The 20,115-nt window shown below is 45.0% G+C and overlaps 1 protein-coding gene across 22 annotated transcripts in view; it reads right to left on the bottom strand.

Annotated features, from left to right (window-relative positions):
- The window catches only part of ZNF462 (zinc finger protein 462), a 135,688-nt gene extending 117,013 nt beyond the window's left edge, over nt 1–18,675 (bottom strand). For 7 of the 22 annotated variants that reach the window (XR_010407656.1, XR_010407657.1, XM_064579313.1 and 4 more), the window contains exon 1: nt 15,443–18,504. The gene's annotated coding sequence lies outside the window, so the exon portion shown is untranslated. Of the gene's footprint in view, nt 1–4,456; nt 4,556–6,254; nt 7,701–13,297; nt 14,655–14,779; nt 14,824–15,442; nt 18,505–18,548 lie in introns of those variants that run through there. The other 15 variants (XM_064579311.1, XM_064579312.1, XM_045882845.3 and 12 more) reach the window with 13 other exon arrangements.
- Between the last annotated feature and the right edge of the window lie 1,440 nt (nt 18,676–20,115).

Raw genomic sequence — 20,115 nt, 5'->3', positions numbered from 1 at the left:
AAGGTAATCATTTAACACATAATGTGAAAGCTCCAGAAGAGGACAAGATGCAAGGGGGTGGGAAGCACCTCTCTAGGCTTCCTGCACTGGCATGAAATGAGTGCTTCCCTTACTTCCGCCAGCTCCCATCCTTCATGTTGACATTACACATCCTGTACTGGAGACCCACCCCCATGCTGCCGCTTGCCCAGCTGAATTATCTCCTGCGTCACAGCGGTGCTAACAGAGCGGCTGGCTCGGCAGACCTGAAAGCACCATTGCAATGCTTCACGCATTCAGCAACTAGACACGGTACCAGTGCGTCCGCGCTGCTCCGTGGGCCCTCCCGGCAGCCGTGCAGGACTCGACCTAACCTTCTGCTAACCAGATGGTCCGCTGGCCTCTTGGGACCAAACCATTAAACTTTACTTTATTAAATTCTATCAAAATGTGGGGACAGTTTACAGCAGCGTGTCTGGTTCCTCTCCAACGGGGTTGCTAAGATGAAAATGACCTAAAAATATCTGGAAACTCTACTTCACACCAACAGAGAACAAGATATTTTGGAGTAAATATTTAAATGATCTGCCAGATTACGTACCCCAGCAGCACTGACTACACGGTTAGCAAATGATATTGTAAACACACACACACAAAGACTCAGAAATGCAGGCATCTCAACAGCAATCCATTTCCCACTGGCTAAAGCCACAGTTCACCAGCCCCTGGCTCCAACCTATTTAAATGTGGCGAAGGACACCATCTCCATCATAATCGTTTCAATTACCAAAACAAAGAACCCAACTTGACTGAGAGAGCTGAGAGATCCCACACCCGCCCTGGGTTCGACCACCCAAGCATGCTGCAGGCGTGCCAAGGGTACTCAAAAGGTGCTCAATAAATGTTTGATGAACGGAGAGACGGATGGGCACCCATTTCTGAAATACAAGAGCATCCATAAAACACACTGTAGGACAGTGAAGACACTACATTCTTTCCAACTCTACATCATCCCACAACTGCTAACTAGGCGTGCAAAGCCAGGCAGCAGATGAACGGCAAGGAGCAAACCATCTTCACGAGATGCACTGGATGGCTACTAATTGATCATTGCAAATGAACTGCAGAGGTGGCCATTTATTGCGTACCTGGCAGGGTGCTGGGTGCTTTACATACATTATGCCCCTTAGCCTTCGCCATAGACGGAATTCCATTTTAAAGATAAGCTGGAGGCTCGGGGCGGGTTAGGAGCTTGACCCAAGTTAAAACAATCATTATTCTACTACTTCGTAGCCACCGCTGAGTAAGGATCTTACAACTTGTGAAGAACCCAAACCGTGTGAACACGGCACTCCCAAATACACCCCTGACCAAAATCTCAAGGAAATTGGAGAAATCTTTCCACTCCCAGCTCTTCAGGCATCCTAAGAAGTCCTAGTTTCAGTTACTACTGTTTCTCCCTGTATGTCTTATTTTACTGAGGGCATTCCACATGATTAGAACCAGCTACACCGCCACCCCTTTAGTCTTGGGTTCCACCCTTGGAGACCCAAAATCTCTCACTGGGAGATCATTCTAGAGATCTGAACACCAGTAAATAAATCCATGGTCTCGTCTTCTCTCCTCAAATATCTCTGGACACAATTTTAAAGCGGCAACTATAAATTTTTATAATTAAAAAAAATAGTCCATTGACACCCTTGTCTCTCTGGAAGTTCTTGAAATGTAAAAATTTTAAAAGAAGATAAATAATAAATCGTCATAGGTAATTTGCTTTTAAAGGGGGAAAAGTCCTTGTACTGTTTTACCAAAGAACCACTCAAACGTTCTTCATTTCTGCCCCGGCCACCACCAACCACCACGCTGTCACCACGGAGGCCACCAATAAATGTTCTTCTGACTTGGAGCAAACAAGGTTAGGTAAGTCTTGTTAGGCCCTACCACTCTACACTTTGAAATATCATCTACCCTTACAGCACTCTAAAATTAGCTTCCTTCCCCCTGAGATCTCAAAGCATCTGATATTACAGTACATTAATAAGACCAAGTACACATGGACTATCAAAATAAACATTTGCACAGAGAAGACCAAAGCAATTCTAGGCAAGGCCACCGGCCGGTTGTCGAACTAGCTCAGAGCTCTCCCTATGAGTGAAGCTACAAGAGAGGTGTCCATAGCACGATTTTCATCACAATAAACTCTGCATTCTCAAAAAGACAAAATCATTTTTGCCAGAACGATGCCAAACGATAGGAACAGTAGTAACATCTTGCTTCCAAAATGCTCAAGGAAGTTCACGTTGATTAAAAATTGTTCCCCTATAACATTCTAGGGAATATATCTCTGCAAGGTTGGGATAGCCTTTGCCACCATGAAAACACACTATTCCGAGGCCACGGCGTCATCCTCAGGTAGTTTACGGATCCCTACTGAACACCCCCACACGGATGCAGAGCACCACAGGGACCACAGAGCAGAGGTTCACAATCTGGGAAACCTCCCTGTGACTGAGCAACAGCATTGAGGACCATTCATCAGTTAAGGCAGGCATGGCACAAAGTGAATCAGGTGGGACTCAAAAAACGGAGTTTAAGACCAAGGACAAAACAATTCATATCTGGCAAAGCCCTGGGAGATCTCTGCCCCAGTTTCTCTATCAGTGAGGAAGGAAGAAACTATCATTTTTCAAGTGCCCATTATGAACCAGGACCCTTACCCACATAGTATTTTGTAGTCCTTATGTCAGTTCTACAGACTCATATTATTATCTTCCTTTTATTGGGGAGGAAATCATGGGAACAGAGAGGTTAAGTGACTTATTCAAGGTCACACAGCTAGGAAGGGACAGACAAATTTCATCCTGTGCTCATGTAGTCCCAGGGAGTTTGCTCTACACACTACACAACATTTTCTTAATGAAGACCCCTACACAAAGAACTGCACGTTCACCCAGAAATTCTGCAAAATCTGCACTCCTGATGTTTCAGCAAAAAATAAGCACCTTCTCCCAGAGAGAATATACACATAAATGTTTACATATTTATATATATATACATGTATATATTATAAACACACACACACACCTATATATATAGTAACCAAGTTCCTATTGTTCAGACAGTTCAACTGCATTGAAGTTTAGCCACGGTGTGCAAATTTTAAGGGCCTTATTTTTTCATATAACTGAATATCAGAAAGGGAAAGCTGCCAAGTGACAATCTGGCCCCAATGATTCATGGTGTCACACTGACATACCCACTTCTGATACAGGTTGTTGTTTGCATTTCCTCGAAATCATTGCCTTCACGGGGGCGATAAACAGTAAACAATGTCCCCAGCAATGACATGTTCTTTTTCTACTAGAATACTCTAGTGGCAAATGTCATGAATTTGGGGGATAGGAGGGTGTGGTTAATACAAAGTTAAAAGTTCTCCCTCTGTTCCTCAGACCTTAATGACCACGTTGATAAGACAGTACCTCAAACACAGATGGACTCTTTTACACTTTAGGACTATGCCTTATAAAGTAAAGGCTCTGTTCAAATGAATCACATTAAATCTACTGAACAGGTTTCTCGTGCTGAAAAGAAAAAAAAAAATCTAGCCCATTTCGGATCTTTATGCTTCAAGATTCCTATTTGCTGATTTATTAATGTTTTACTCTTTTTTTCTTTTACTCATATCCGACCCTTAAAAACTTCAGTATTGTTCTGTAGACATCAACACTAGCTATGCAATAGGTACACGGTCACAGACAAAATAATGTTACCACCGATCTTTCTGCTAAAAATGCTGAAAGACGATGGGAACGTGGCAAGTAGGGGCAAAAGGAACCCGGGAACACTGGAAATTCACCGTTCAGTAGCTGTTTCAATTAAGATCGCTAACGCTTACCTGTGCTGGGGTCAATTTTGATAACTGTAGTTGACGTCTAGAAACGGGGTTATGAATATAATTATCATGAAGCAGCAATTGGGCAATCACAACCTAATTAAGCCCACTGACTAGATTACCTTGTTTTTCCCCTAATAATCACATAACATTTAACACTTGCTAATTTCAGGACCTATGGGTGATGTTCCTTCATTATTAACAAGCTACAGCCACTGGTCAGAGAAAGAATGGGTGAAGTACTCAAAACACTTGAGTCAACCAAGGAGTCGGGAGGAATGTCAGGGACAGCTGACATCTGTTCTTCAAAATCACGTCACTTCTCAGCACCCCTCCCCCCCGGCAAATTACTAATCAGAGGCAAAACCACAGAAGAAGATGGAATGCATGATGAGAACTTCCATGCAAGTGGAAGGAAGGATAACAATTCCGCTTTCCTGAATGCATGCCATTTTATGTGATCTCTACAATGTGCTTTTTCATATTACAGTGGGATATGCCTTTGAAGAGGCTCTTTTCTTTTGTGTTCAGTATAATGGGAGAGTCCTCCACTAGGCCTAAATACATAAGACTTTCTACAGTTACCTCCGTGGACATGCTCCAAGGGTCCCTCTGCCACCCCGCCTCTCAGGTGGAGTGTATTCTCAAATTCAAAGTCCTCGTCCCAATTGGATGTCACTGCGCCTGCAAAGATATGTTGGCTCAATTCACCTGTGCTTTCTGCAAAGCTCCTGAGGGTAACCTGGGTAGATTTCTCCTCGTGGAAGTAAGAGGAAAATTGGGGAACCACGTTAAGAACTGGTCTCTGAGACAAGCTGGTTTGAGGGAGTATCTTAGAAGGCTGGGTGCTACTGATTAGGGTCCCAACAGATGCTACTTAAGGCTCTTAAATCAGAAATTCCACCTGGAGAACCACATGCTTTGGTATAGCTCAGCGTTATTCTCTTCCACTATGTAGTTATTTACTTCTGAGGTCGTTCCCCCCATGAAGGGCCTTTATCTAAGAAAACAAAGGTGGTGATAAGTTTGGTAGATGATACGCAGGGCAGGTTAAAAAAAAAAAAAGGGTGGCTGTGTGGCCTCCTCAGCACACTTTACAAACAGGACACATGCTTATCCTCCTATAAAGATTTTGGGTATGAGTCTGGTTTGGGAAGAGGAGATCACCTGAACAGATCCACAGCAAAGTTAAGATTTTAAAAACCACGACTAGTTGTTTTGAGGTTAAAGAGTCTACTCAGCAATTAATATCCCAACTGCCTGTCTTACAGTAAAGCTACTGTCCTGGGGATCTTCGGGATATTTGGACCTGCTCCATCTCCCTTAGTACAGCTTGTTACTCTATTAAGGGCATTTGTGGTCATCATGAACAGCAGCTTCCTTACTGTACTGTCATGTTTCAGGGAGAGGCAAATAAAACCCAAACATTCATCACGTCTCTATGATCTAAATATCTAAATATTTGAGGCGTGGGGGATACTAGCACCCATGCTTTGAAGAGTATCTGTGCTGTTTTCCAAAAGTGACCATTAGCGCAACTACTTTTCAAATACGTCCGTGTGGCTTTTGGAAACAGGTCTCGTGCTTACAGTAAACCAGAGCCAATACGGGACACTGAGACTTTTTAACACGAGCCCTAAGAAGGAAAAAAGTAAGACACCTTCTTTACTTAAAAAAAAAAAAAAGGAAAAAGTCACACAGCGTATCTTTCTGCTGTAACAGGTAGGTGTTCCTTTTTAAATATCCACATGTATAACTACAATTCTGAGCTTCGCACAGTACAGTTTAAAAATACTGATTCTCTAAATTTCCTCACACATGGTCTCTTGCTGTTTTTCACCATCCTCTATAACTCAGAAGAACAGAAACAGGGTACTCTTTAGTTAAACACACTTTGTCAAGCTATTACAGTAAGTTATATCTCTCATATCAACTAATATATTACAATTAATTTTCCATTATGCTCAAATTTCCCTTCTAGAACGCCAGGATATACTACTGGCGTAAGCAATTGGAAGAGATAAACCATCAGGATTATAAGCTATTAGCATACTAAGTACTACCCAAGGCCAGTTTCCACCAGCTGAGGGCCAGAAGGTAGTACCCCTGGGTGTGAATCCCGGCTCCCCATTTTCCAGCTCTACGACCTTGGGTGTATGACTTTACCTCCCCAAACCTCAGTTTTCTCTACCATATGAACAGTCCCTGGTTCAGATGAAATGTTAAACAAATGCTACCTAGTATTGGTAATAACTATGAGTCTCTCCAGGAGGAGAAAGAGCATTTTGTGGAAGGTCTGTGTGATGTTCCTACTCTAGATGAGCTGGCAGCATTTTTTTGATGAAGCCATCATATTTATTCTCCTTATAGATGGTATTCTTACCCGGTATCCAAAGGGATGATATTCAGTTGACAGCAGAAGGGGGAGAAGTTCTGACAGCTGAACTCTGACGTTCAGATCAAAATGGTCTCTTCCACGCAGCATCCCTCCTCAGCTAGCAACACTCAGTACCAATTACCAGTCTTCAGAGAAGACCGTATAAAACAGAAACCACTGAAGAGGAAAAGTTTCTGGGTGATAAGTACTTGTTAGTGAAATCCTTACGTAATCTCTAGCTGGCATCTATCTCTGGCCATCTTCGGGCGTTAGCCCAGTGTTCAAATTTTACCCCACAGGAAGGACCCCTAGACCAGGCCCCATCTGGGTTGAGTGACTGATACTCAATTGCTGACTAATTGGTCACAACACAGAGGGATGACGTAATTAGGGATTAGAACGGCTAACCACTCTGGGCCACAAAGGCCTTATTTTGGATTTTTAAATGCCAGGATCGGATGGACAGACTGGCCTGCGACTCCTGGCTCTAGCAAATGGCTTAATCCCAAACCGGACTCCAGGTAGCTGTCACAGTCCACTATTTTCCCCTCGGAAAGAAGCGTGTCTTTGTTCTTCCTTCATTCCTTCTAACCCCCACAGCGTAGATAGAGAAGCTCTATGGGTAAGTGTAGAAAGGACTATCGCACTGCCTGCCCATTAATAATGCAGCGATTTTCTGAATTTTCTGCTGTGCTCTATTCTCTACTTCGTTCATTTTCCAGGAAACGCTCCACCTAGGCCTACTTAACCAGTTCCTTTAAGTGTCCATCTGTCCTCTATCAGAAAGGCCGATTTGTAGCCCTGAAGTCACATAAACGGTCTTCCAAGTTCAATTCTTTTTTTTTTTTTTCTTACAGTAAGAACTGACCAAAGACTGTGGGTCTGAGCACTGGTCTTCATTTCTCACGTGCAATAGGTTCCAAATTACCAGGGCTTTTCCCACTTGCTTTATTGTTTTCTTTAAAGGAACGCCCTTCTTCTTCCTGTAGGCTCTTCCAGTGGATAGACCTCTTTTACTTGGGACTTGCCAATCATTCCCCTGCCTCTCTTCTGCTTTCCCTTCTCCCATCCAAAGCCGTCTCTCCTTCCCAGCAAATTTCCACCACATAATTATGGCAATGCTTTAGCCTACTTTTCTGTTAGCTTAACAACCCTGTCTATTTCCTACTTGTGCTGATGCTACTGTTTGCTTTTCTGACGGGCTAATCCGTGTATCCTTTCAAGGCCTAACTTCCCCTACCATGATAGCAGCTGGAGCTCTAATTCACAGGTGCCTTCCAAAGCTTTTCATTAGCAATAGAAATGAGATGGTTTAGAAACCCATTTCTTAATCTGCAGGTGAGTATGGGAACCTTTGTGCAGCAAACATCTTTCAAGTATCCCATATTGTGCCACCGCACAATTATTTTCTGAGTAATAAGTACAATGTTATAGGCACATTTATAGTGTCAAAAGGGAGAATGTTCCCTCAGAGGAAATCAGTGCCCCCCCGCCCCCCCCCCCCCGCAAGCCTCTGGCATTTCCCAGCTCAAGAGAGAAGCGAGTACTCAGCTGACATGAGCAAAACTGAATAATGACAACTTTACCTTCCTAAATCTGAACAGGGAAGAGAGAAACTCCAAAATTTGAAGGCCTTAGCTCCTGTTCTGGTTCAACTGGCCAGATGAGGGCTTAGGGAGCGAGGTTGGCCTTCCCCAGCTGGGCTCTGGGGCAGATAAGCCTCTCCACAAATCCCGGGCTTAATTACTTCTGACACAGTTGTCTCGTCTGGGCCTCCAGCTCCTTTTGTGCTCCAACCAATCTGAATCCAAAGGTAAGTCTTTGCTTACTCATCTTGGACAAATGCTTAATTTCCTACGAAGCGATCCTAAAACATTTTAATCAGGATCTACTGGTCCCTGGTAGAATTTTCCCCATCTTTCCTTGCGTGGTCTTTGTTAAAAGTCTAGTTGAAAGCCTGGCAAATCCTTCCCTGAATTAAGCCGTCTTCATCTTCAAGGATTTCTTTTTTGAACAAGTAAGTGCCTACCAACCTTCCCTTCACCCCCAAGAGCAGTACTGTGTTCTCTGAATGAAGTTGGGGCTAAGATGTGGATAGGCACAGCAGAAGTATTTTATTAATATCCAGAAGCAACATGCAGGCAACTGAACAAGCAAACACATGAAAGCAAGGAAATCAATATCAAAATACCCATGACCTGGCACAAAAAGAAACCTTTCCTCCAAGAATAACTCATGAAAAAATGTCTCCAGCTAGGAATCAGGCAAGAACGCTTTGAAGACTCCCCGTAATCTGCTCAACCAGGATTAAAAGACAATGCATTTGCAGGTGACCATACTCATACCCTCTCCTACCCCATTCACTCTCCCTACCTTACCTCTGGTCTTTCCAAGGCCTGAAAAAACCAACCTGGAGTCGAAGCCGCACTTCCAAAGGCTAAAAAGCTTACGTATGCTTCAACCGATAAGGGCAGGAGCCCTTAGAAAGTAGTCAAATTTGAGGATAGTATTTCTAAGCAGAAAATGTAAGTCCAAAGCACTTCCGATTGACTTTCTATTTATCAGTGCGTGCAGTTCTCCAGAGACAAAGTTCAAGGGGACAAGAGATTCAAAAGAGCTTCCTAGTAAACTGCAAATACAATCTAAATTCATAAAAATCCATTTTCCCTCCCTTGGAAACTTCTATTCCCAGGTCTTCTAAATCCAGGAGACAGTTCAATTTGGGATCATCTTCTCTCCAATGCCCCCACCCCCCAACCCCAACTTTTTTTTTTTCTTCCTTTAGTACTGGCATGCAAACCATGCTGTTTTAACTTCTTTCCTGTTCTCCCAGTTCTTCTGGAACATTTTATTTTCGACAGTCAACTCATTTGGAGGAGTGCCACACTGAGGTTCAACTGTTTATAGCGTTAACTGTGTTTCTGCCAGAAGTCCACATCCAGCACTACCTTCTCCAGACTGCCTCCTGGATTAAGAATTTATGCTTTAGTTTGGAAGAAGCTTAGAAAATGTGGAAACTTCCAAACATCACTCTTCTTTTTATACAAAATGACTTTCGCTTGTCCAAGAGGAATCCGACATGGAACCCACTGCACCCTTCCCAAAGTACTGTCCTATCTCTCTAGCTCTCTCTGGTTAAATGTTCCCCGTGTTGTTAAAAACCTGCTTTAGGGATGACTTCATGACTTCATTGGGGAATGGTAAATAGCTAGCTATTGGTCTGCAAGAGAGAATCAGGCTCCAAGAAGAAATATGGAGGGCACATTTTCTGATGAGTCTGGAATACTGGAAAATCACCAGTAATTGTTTTAGACTGGATTTCACTCCCTTGGCCATTCATCAGTATTACAAAATGGCATCTCTGAGAGAAGCCAATTTAAATCTGTACCATGTTGCAAAACAGATCCTCTGAGTCCAATCGTGGGCACTTTGGTAAGTTGCAAGAGACCCAGACAAACCTCCAAAGAAGGGCATTTGAAAAGGACTCCCAAGCCCTGGGTGACAGAACTATAGAAGAGAGTAGGCCAACTGAAAGAAACGCACAGTCTCAAACCCATTGGCTACAACTTGACTGAAAGGCCCATGAACAAAACTGGCCTCCGGACTGTATCACTTCTATGAATGAAACCATGCTCAGCCCCAACATGGTAAATTCAACTAACAAAAACCAATACTCCTGCCCCACTAGGGTTTGATTACAGAGTTTCTCAGAGAAGCTTGGACTCTGGAGAGGAGAGCTGGTGTTTCACAAACCCCTACAACCAGAGGCAGTGGGGTGGTGGAAAGGGCACTGGGTTGGGAGTCAGCCGACCTGAGTGCTAGGCCTGGCTTTGTTACAACTGAACCTTCTGACCTTGGGCAAGTCACTGCCTGTCTCCTTGCCAGTTTCCTCTTCAATAAAATGCCGGGGGAAGGGGAGATCTGAGGTAGATGATCTCTCCAAGGCACAAAACAAGTAGCTTCTCAATTAGAAGTTCTTCATAGTCACCATTTATGGTGTACCTATTAGTCAACTTTTAAGTGATTTTTATATTCATTTCTACTTAGGAAGTAAGATTTCTGTCCCTCACCCCAAAACTTCAGCTTAATCTTGGTGCTCCGTGGAGTTCTTCAATATTACAATAAATGCCTCTTTTCTTTTCCTTTCTTATTTTTTTTAAGCAACCTTCCCCAAACTAAGGCTTGTGCTATTAAAAGAGCTCAGAACTTCCCATTTCCTTGCTAGGGCTAAAATTAAACTGTCCATTCCTTAGGGCCCAACATAACATCTGCCAGATGTCTTGGCATATCACACAAGAGGAATTTTCTTCTACCATTATCTACTCTCCTCTGTATTTTCTCATAATCAATTAATAGGTCACCAACAACAAGCTAATGTTTCTCTCAAAGCCACCAACTTCCTAACTGTATGAACCTCAAAAGATACTTGCCCCCCCTCCACACACACACAGGCTTTTTTTTTTTTTCAGTTTGTGGGATTGTAATGATAGACCCTAGAAATATTTTCCTCCACTTCTTTTGAATTTCCTTAATTTCCACATACCAATCATCCAATCATATACTCATGTCAGATCCTTTGCAATCTGAGTTCATTATTTATATATTTCCTAATTTGTGAGTGTGGCATTGTGTAACAGCAACTTGAAACAGTCAATACAGCTTTGTCAATGCTCTGTCCCATGAGGCGGTGAGTGCTAATTCTGATAAAGGCATATAGCACAAAGAAGACGAGTAAGGTTACCTTAACCAAGAACTCACAACACCAGGAAAGAATTCAAGACAGACTAGACCCTATTAAACTCCATCATACAGAAAGCAGAACTCTTCCTGAGGCAATTTTACCATTCTTTTCTTTCAGGAAAACTGACCACAAATACTCTAAAGTCCATTAGTAGGGTTGGATTTCTTTTCTCCTACTATCTTCCAAAAGACTCATTAGAAAGAAAGAACACACACACACATACACACACACGTGTGTGTATGTGTGTGTGGGGTGTGTGTGTTTGTGTGTGTACATATGGTTTTTTTCTTTCTATCTAAAAGTTGTTTCCAACTCCAAGGAGTATGGAAAAAAGTCCTCAGGGAATATGGTCAATAAATTAGATGGACATAAATCTAATATGAGAAATATTATGGAATACAAAGATCCAACAAGAATCTTTTCTATGGCAATGTGCCTCATAGCTCACATGTATTTCTCCAGAATGTGATATATTAGAGCTAAGGAAAAAAATTTGCATAACGAGCCTCATCAACTTGATGTCTCAAAAACAACAACAAAAAAATCTCTGAGCCTTGATATCAAATGAAAAGGTTCAATTTGACACTCTTTGTATTTCTCTCATAGCACTTTACCCAAAATACGTGTCCCATGTCTAATGTGTACGTTTGGAAAAATGCAAGAAACCACATCTTTAATATTAGGTGCTTCCCATGTTGATGAAGGGCATCAGAGATGAATATGTTTCTTAGGTAACCAGTAGAACATATTCTCAAACTCCAAAATGCCTCTTAGATACCTAATTTTTTCCCTCCAGGAAAGCTCAACTCTAAGACTGTCTATAAAGACACCAAAACATTTGGTCACAAAGTAAAAAATGTGGTGAGTCAAACTGCTGGACCAGCAACCAGTTTGTCAGATTTTTTTTTCCCCCTGCTGAAATAAGTAATTAACCGGTTGTCCTGGTATCAACAACAACAAAGATATGGAAGTTTGCTTCAAGATCAACCTATAATGTATTTGTTTACATACACAAATATGGTTAATTAGATGCAAAATTACCTGGTAATTACTTTCCCAAATAACTTTTTATTCCATTGCATTTGAACTTCTGAGTTTGAACAAGTAGCATCCATACACGCATTAGCAAATTTTGTAAGTATTAACACTGACAACATTCCACTTAAGAGCAAAAGTAATGGTATCAAAAGATAACATTCAAAACTGAATTATAAAAGAAGTAAGATTTTTCAAGTGCTCCTGGGGAAGCCCAGGTTTTTAATAAAGAAGCAGAGACCTGAAGAGAAGTATTTTTAAATGAGCACACACATCAACTGAAAATCTTGAAAACCATACATCTTCGTCTGCAAAAACAGGGTTTTACTTCATTGACCATGGACAATTACCAGCTAAAGAGCCATGTATTTCTCCTTTCCTTTCACACTCCTCAGAAGAACAATAACCCTCAATTAATGACACAACAGTTTGGTTTGAAAAATGTGATGTTGTCATATACAGCATTGGGCATTTACTGAATGACAATGCTACAAACTACTCAACAGAATATAATTACATCTGGAATCTAAAACCACTTCAATATGCACACTAATACTGTAGACATAGGAACTTTACACACACACACACAAATCTGACACACAATGAGAAAGCAGAGCAAGAAAAAAGCTGGTGTAAGTCGCTCACCAATGTGTTCCTTATTTCTGTTGAAGCTGGTACCTTTCTATGTCTCTCCTTAGTTGAAAACAAGGTCCAGTCAGCCTCCTTACAATATATTAATTGGTTCTGAATCTCCTCCAAGTTTTCATTCCATCGTGGAGGCTTCCTCACCTATCTTATCAATAGTCCACCTAAAATTCTTCCAACATCTTCCCTCACCCTCAAGATGGCTACCTTACCTAATGGTAAAGCAACATCTTCATGGGTGGCTTTTATAAATTCCTCAAGCATTTCAGGATTTTGTTCTTTACCTGGATCAATTACATACATTCTCTAGAACTAATCTGTGAAGAACTCCAATCAATGTGTGTGGACTGGGGTAGTATTGGGTCCTTCCTTCAAATCATCCTTACAAAATGTCTTCCTGTAGGACTACTACATTCTTCCCAATTAAAAAGGTGAAGATACCTGGACATAAGGTTTTCTCCACAGACATAATCTTTTAAAAATTTGTTTCCATAGTGACATTGTTAAGAAGACATCTGATATTTCTGAAGACTTACAGTACTTGAGAACACAGAGAAAAAGAGCAGAATGAAAGGGAAGAGGGAAAACAAAGGAACTAAAAGAAGGCCTTATACACAAATGGAACAACCTGAAGAGAAATGTGGACTCTGGAGAAACTGGGGTCAGTCAGTCTTAGAGTTCCTCTGAGATCTTGCAGGGTTTGTTGTTGTTGTTGTTGTTGTTGTTGTTTTCCCTTTTTGCAGAAATCAGCCCAAACCAGACAATAAAGTCTTGCCATGCATCAAATCATGATGATAACCAAGCCCCAGAACTCCAAAATCTCAGCTTTAGGGCCACCACCATCTTCACAATGAGGAAATAACAATTCCTGGTGACTTTCAGGAGACCTGGAGCAGCTTAAAAGTTGGGTGAGGACCTCGGTGGAAAACGTTTAAGGTTTTGCCTTGCCTTTCCTGAAGGAGGTCAAAACCCTTCAGGTCCACTCAAAAGAAGAAAAAAAATTTCCAAAGTTTACTTTAAAATGGAAACAAATGCCTCAATAACTTGTGAAAGCACTCCTTTGGTGGGAGAAAAATCTGAGCAGCCCTTACAAGTCCCTCATTTCCTTGCATAATGAATAGATGGTGAGGAACCACCACAAGATTTCACCCTGGAAAAGAAGGAGTAGGCAGGCAAGCCTCCTCCTCCAGCATCACCAACAGAGCTTCAAAATGGAGACATCCATAATTTTATAAACACTTCTCATCTCAGCTTTGTCTCCTGGAAACCCGCTCTCCTCCATTTTCTGGTGGAGTTACAACATGACACGGCTTACCTGACTCAGTTCCCAGCTCTCAACCAAACTAGTCACTTCCTCCAAAAACCTGCAAGCCACCTCCAGAAACAAAACCAAAGCAAACCAAACAACCAACACAGACACTCAGACACAACCCCCGGGAGCCCTGGGAGAAAGCCCCAACTGGTTGGTCTTTTCCCATCCCAGACGCGTGCTGAAAAATAAAACTTTTTTTTTTCCCCTTTGGGTAGAGGAGGAATATAAAAGGAACTCCAGGCAGCCTCCCTCCCTCTCTGTAGGTTAGAAGCTACAATGAAAAGAAAATGAGGGTTCCTTCAGGAATGGTGAAAAGCCTGGAGAATGAACGTGAGAAGGAGCTTTGTGTTTTGGAGTCTGGACTGGAACCAAAGCAGACAGCTTGCAAATGGAGGACAGGGAGATAAAGAAAGGGAAAGAGAGGGGCTGCTCCAATGGGGGGCGGCTGCGGCTTCCCCGCGTGCCTGGAAGGAGGGCAGACCCCTGGGAACTGCACCAGGAGTGAGGCGACCCCCAGGCCCCTGCCTTCTTTTCTCCCGTCCTCAGAGAGCCAAGCGTGTGTAATGGCTTCTCCTCTCCAGAAACCGTTGTCCTCCTCCACCAGACGCTTCTGAACCCCCAGCCTGGAGACAGCTCCTCAGCTGCTCCTGAACCTGCGCCCCCCACCCGGCCCGCACCCCCCGCTCCTCGCCTCTCTCCTCACCAGCAGCACCAGCAACACCAGCAGCGGCGGCAGCCACCCCCCGACACATCCCGACCCCGCATCCCAACTTCGGGGAGAGAGAGAGAGCCAAATACCTGAGGAAGAGGGGGGTGCCAATCCGCACGGCTTTGCCATCGGGCTGGGGACAGGCAGACAGAGAGGGGGAAAGGAAGGAGAGGGACAGAGAAAGAAAGAGGTCAACCCGCTCAGGTCGGGGCGGCTCGGAGCGCTCGCTCCCTCTGGCTCTCGGCTCAGGTCCCCTCGCCTCCCGCCCTCCGCCCCCCTCTCTGTCCCTACTCCTGTCCCCACACTCGGAGCATCCGTCCTAAGCCTCCAGCTCTCTTCTCACTCATCTTTCATTTTCTCTTCTCTCCATAGAACTACACGAAATTAATTAAGCCACAGCGCTCCGCTCCCCCCAGCAGAAGGAGCAGCCAGCAGGAAAAGCACAGCCACCTCCACTGCCACCACCACCACCTTCTCCTCCTCCTCTTCCTCCCTCGCTTCTCCTCCTCCTCCTCTTCCTCCTCCCCCTCCTGCTCTCCCTCCTCCCCCTCCTCCTCCTCCTCCTCCTCCTCTTCTCTCTCGCTTCTTCTCCTCTTCCAACAGCCAGTCCATGCAGGGGACTTCCTCTCCTCCCGGCTCCACCAACCCTCCTTGGCCGAATGAATGAGCGCGTTTGTGCCTCCACCGCCCCGCGCTCTCCTCCCCGGAGCACTCGGACCACCTCGAGGTGGTGGTTAATTGCAGTAACTTACAGAAGAAGCGTCCCGGCGCCGGGAGGTGTTTCGGGTTCTCCAGCCCCACCGCCTCCTTATCCTCTTTCTCTTTCTCCTCTTCCTGCTCGGGTTATTGTTGTGGAAGTTGTTTGGGAGTCTCATGTGCTTCTGCCGGGTCTCAGCAATGGAGGATCGCCATCTTCCCTGCCTTCCTCGGCTCCTCAGACTCGCTGCAGCTGCAGATGACCTGAGATATCCGTCTCTCTCTCTCCCTCTCCCTCTCTCTCCCTCCCTCCCTCTCCCTCTCACTCTCTCTCTCCCCTCTCTCTCCTCTTCTCTCTCCTCTCCTCCCTCTCCCTCGCGCGCTCTCTCTCTCCCTCCCTCTGTGTCTCTCTCTGAATAATGAGCAACCAGAGGGAGAGAGAAAGCAAGACAGAAAGAGAGAAGGAAGACAATCTTCTCCTGCCACACAAAACGCCGGAGCACCAGGGGGTGCGCGAAGCCTTTCTAATAACAACAACAACGTGCAGGAGACAGGAAGAAAAAAGAAAGAAAGAAAGAAATGAGAAAAGGGCTGGGGGGGGGGAAGGGGAGAATTATCCAAGAGCTGAAGAAGAGCAGAAGGAGAAGCTGGAGGAGATGCTGAGGCTGCGGCTGCTGTCCCCCCTCCCCCCGGCTGAACCCCAGAAGGAGGCAAGGTGGTTGCAAAGTTAAGGCTGGGACATTGTCTTTGTCACTCTGAGCAACACAGAGCCAGGCCAGTGAGATGCACGAGGAGGAGGTGGCGGTGGCGGAGGAGGAGGTGGTGGTGGTGGTGGTGGTGGAGGAGGAGGAGGAGGAAGAGGAGGAGAAGGAGGCAAAGGAGGAGGAGAAGGGGAAGAGGGAGATGAGATGAATAAAGACCTGCGGAGAAGGCGGTGCGAGGAGCGCGGCGGCCGGGCTGAGGCGTGCGCGCTCGCGTCCCGGAGGCGCCCGGCCGCCTCGGCCGGCAGAGGAAGCCCCCAGTGAGGACCCTGCCCCGCGGCTCATAGCTCTCCCACCATCAGCCCAGCCCGAGGCGCCGAGCCCCGGCCCCAGAGAGTCCCTCACACGCATCCATCTAGAGGCCAATCTTTGCAAAGAACATACATGGGGAACTAGAGGTTGCAAGTCTAAACCCAGATCAACCACGTGGGGCTTTTTAATCCCTTTCCAGCTTGCGGTGTGAGTATCTCCAGTGAAAAGCTCAAATTGTCCATTACTGGCACGTATTTTGAAGTCTTCTCCCCCGAAATAAAGGCTCATTGTGAATTTTATTTCTTTTCTGATATGGAAACGGGGGTTGGGGGGAGGGAAGGAACCCATCATTCCGAGCTTCGGAACAACCACTTTATTTTCCTAACTTGTGAAATGTTTTGACGGAGCACCAAAAGGGGGGAAAAAAAAAAAGCCTACTTAAATAACTTTACACCTCCAGCCCCGCGTTGTTTGCACTTTCTGGCTGATCATCTAAAGTCTCGGAAAGTAACAATCAGCGCTTCTAATGATAAGGTGTCATGGTGTTGAAGACAAGAGAACCAAGATGAGGCTTTCACACCTTGAATTTTTATTTAGTGTAATTTCCCCCCAAATGGTTCTGAACTATCTCTTTTGCAAAGGAATGGGTTCCCCCCTCACCCCTCACCAGGTCGAATGTCTCCTAAGGCTTTAATTTGATGGGGGGGGGGGAATGCCTACACTATAAAAAAGAAAAATCAATACAGCAAGTCAGGAGCAATTGGAGTTCAAGGGCACGGGCTGGTTGTATCATTTCTATTTCTCGCATCCTCGAGTTGGACATCACCAGCATCGGGAGAGAGAAACACAGCGCGCGGGGCAAAGACCTTAATTAAAGTTTCTTTTGTCCGCGTCTGAATTGGGGGATGTTGCTGGATTCCTTTGCATTGGGGGGCGCGCATCCGGTGGAGAAGGCGCGGTGTAGAAGATCCAGATCAGATCGTCCTCTTTAATACTCCCCCCCCCCCCAAACAACAGTCCGGGAAGATATACCCATAAACCCATACAATAAAGGGGAGGAGGAGACGCGCGCGGAGTTGGTTCCCATCGGATAGCGGGCTTTCATAAACAGATCCGAATCCTCATTTTCCAAGATTTTTCCCAATCGTTTATTCCGGGGCAGAATCTATCACCGAGAGGCACGATTTCACCCCCTTGCAGTCAACACTTCCTGCCCTTTTCTCCTCCCACTCACATTGAAAAGCTTGGGAGCCCTAAAAGGGTGTTGATGGCGGGGGTGATAAATAAATAAATAAATGACACTCTACGCGTGCGGTGGGGAAGGGGGGGGAGGGCGAGGAGAGGGAAGAGAAAAAGTAGGGAGAGGAGAACAAGGAGGAGAAAGCACAGAGGCGAAAGGGAGACGGGAGTCAAAGAAAGAGAAGAGAAAGAAGAAAGGAGAGAGGAGGACGGTAAGGCTTGCTCACAAGTGAAATGCCCCTGGCTTTGTGCAGAACTGGGAGAACTCCCCCTTCCAGGTGCCCGGAGGGACCGGGGGAAGTCCTCCTGCCCCGAGCTCCTCCCCCGGGACCCCAGGGGTGTCTGAGCGCCGGCTGCCGCTCCCCCACAAAATTCCTCGTGGCAACGAGAGGAAGCGCGCCAGGTCTCCGCCGTCCCTTCAGTGCCCCAGCTGATAATTTACCTCTTTGTCTTTAATAAAAAGCTGACTTTCTCTGTCAAGCCCTGCACCGGGAAAATAACAACCGTATTTCAGGTTGAAAGCCCCTATTACCGCTGGGTTTTGGAGGCTGTGATAAAAATCTTCCTCGACGTGAAGGTACCTTCTGGGTTGGCTTGGGTCGGAAGTCCTAAGATGGGGGCCGCCCTTCCCCGGGGGCAGGGTCGCACGGAACCAGGCGGTGGGGAGGGAGGAGGAAGCGCCGAGGTCAGAGGAAACCCAAGGCTCCTGGGGCACCAAAGGGCTGCCCGCAGTCGGGGAATGAGCCCTGGGGAGGAGCCTTTTGCGAGAATGCGAGCGCGCCCCAACACGCCTCAGACCTCATAAACCCACTTGGCAAAGACCCGGGAAGCGGCTGGCCGACCGACTGCGGCGAACTCGAGAAATTAACCTGCGCTACAATTAAACGGGCTGCCGCCCTTTCAGACTCACCTCCAGCGACCGAAACAGAGAGCTCCCGAACCGGCCGCGGGGGGACCTGGCTCCTCCCTCCCGTCCCAGGAGAAGAGGACAAAAAGGAGAGATGGACTTGGAGGTGGCCCCGCCCTTCAAACGCTCCAATCCTTGGAAACTAAACCTCCTCTCCAAGCCTCCACGTCTAGAAGGGACAAAGGGAGCGAGGAGATCCAGAGACCGATGGGTGGCTTTCGGGCTTCTCATGTGGGTGCTTTGGGGGAATGGTAAAATGGCTTAAGTTTCCATTCCAAATACAGGACAGTCTTTAGAAGACCATCTTCTGGTTGAGCAGCGAATTGACTTCCCCAAGCCGTGAAGCGAACTATTCCAAAACTCCCGCAAAGCCCTGCTTTTTGAATGGAGGAAGGATAAATTTTCAAATAATGATGCCATTCACAATTTTTTCGACTTTTTTTGGAGTCACAAGTGCCGTAACTCTCCAACTAAAATAACAAAGAAATTTAACATGGTTGGGGATTAGGCTTTTTGTTTGATTGTTTTTATTGGGGGCAGTTTTCTTTCAAATGATAGTAAAGCAACCGGATAAATAAAAGCTGGGTCAGTCAAGGAAAGCCCTGTGGCTGAAGGTTTTAGTGAAAACCTTGATAAAGTTGGCACTTAAGTAACTGTAATTATGCATTGCCATTAGCGGACAATTAAGATAACAGGAGAAAGTTCGCACCTCCTGCTATGTCATTCCTTAAGAATATTCACAAGGATAACACAAGCCTAGTTGGTGGGGTATCTTCTCCCCAGGAAGGTTAATTTCTAAATTTTTTGCATTAAAGATGGAAAAGCTTAGGTTTTGTACACAGCCAACAATGTGAGGGAAGTCTCATGGGGACATGTTGACTGCATGAAATTTGCCTTTTGTTGCTGTGTCCCATGCCATTATGCCCCGGGGTCATATGGGATTTCAAGACTTTATTAATGTTCATAAGGAAATATGAACATGTTGGAAGTCTGGACTTTCTTCTCCCTTATCATGGGTGACTGGCATGCAGTCTCTTCATAAAGGGAAATTATGGCTCATCAAAAGAGTGACTTTATGAGCATTAACAGAATAATAAATCTTGGAATTTTAGTTCAAGAAACAGTGGAGTCCTATAATCAGAGTGACCCATGCAAATGTGATCCACTTACGTGCCCACCTCCAGCAGGACAGGGGTAGCCTATAAATCATTTTGGGTTTTAAAGGTTTAGGAAAGGAAGGCACTCAGATCTCTCAAACAAAATTGTTTATGGGAAGAAAAGAGCCTTCTGTTACCTGCAGGAAGGAATCATGGAAAGAAGAGTTGGTCCAGAGGCTACATTAAAAAGACAGAATTTCAACTGAAACAAGAGTTATTCACTCCTGTTCTTATTCTGTCATTGTTATGATATTTACATTATATCATATAAAAAAGGAAAAGTCCTTACTGAAAACTATACAAAAAAAACTCAAAAAATTCCAGTTTATAACCCCACTTTCTAAATTCCAGCTGGAAAACTGTTCATGCTGAGGATTTTAGCAAAACAAAGAGCAAATGAATTGAGTATAGCT

Source organism: Mirounga angustirostris, unplaced genomic scaffold (genome assembly GCF_029215605.1).
Source record: "Mirounga angustirostris isolate CCGP_5_RB_7025 unplaced genomic scaffold, mMirAng1.0.hap1 SCAF_15, whole genome shotgun sequence".
Taxonomy (NCBI): Eukaryota; Metazoa; Chordata; class Mammalia; order Carnivora; family Phocidae; genus Mirounga; species Mirounga angustirostris.
This window is presented reverse-complemented; position numbering and strand designations above follow the sequence as displayed.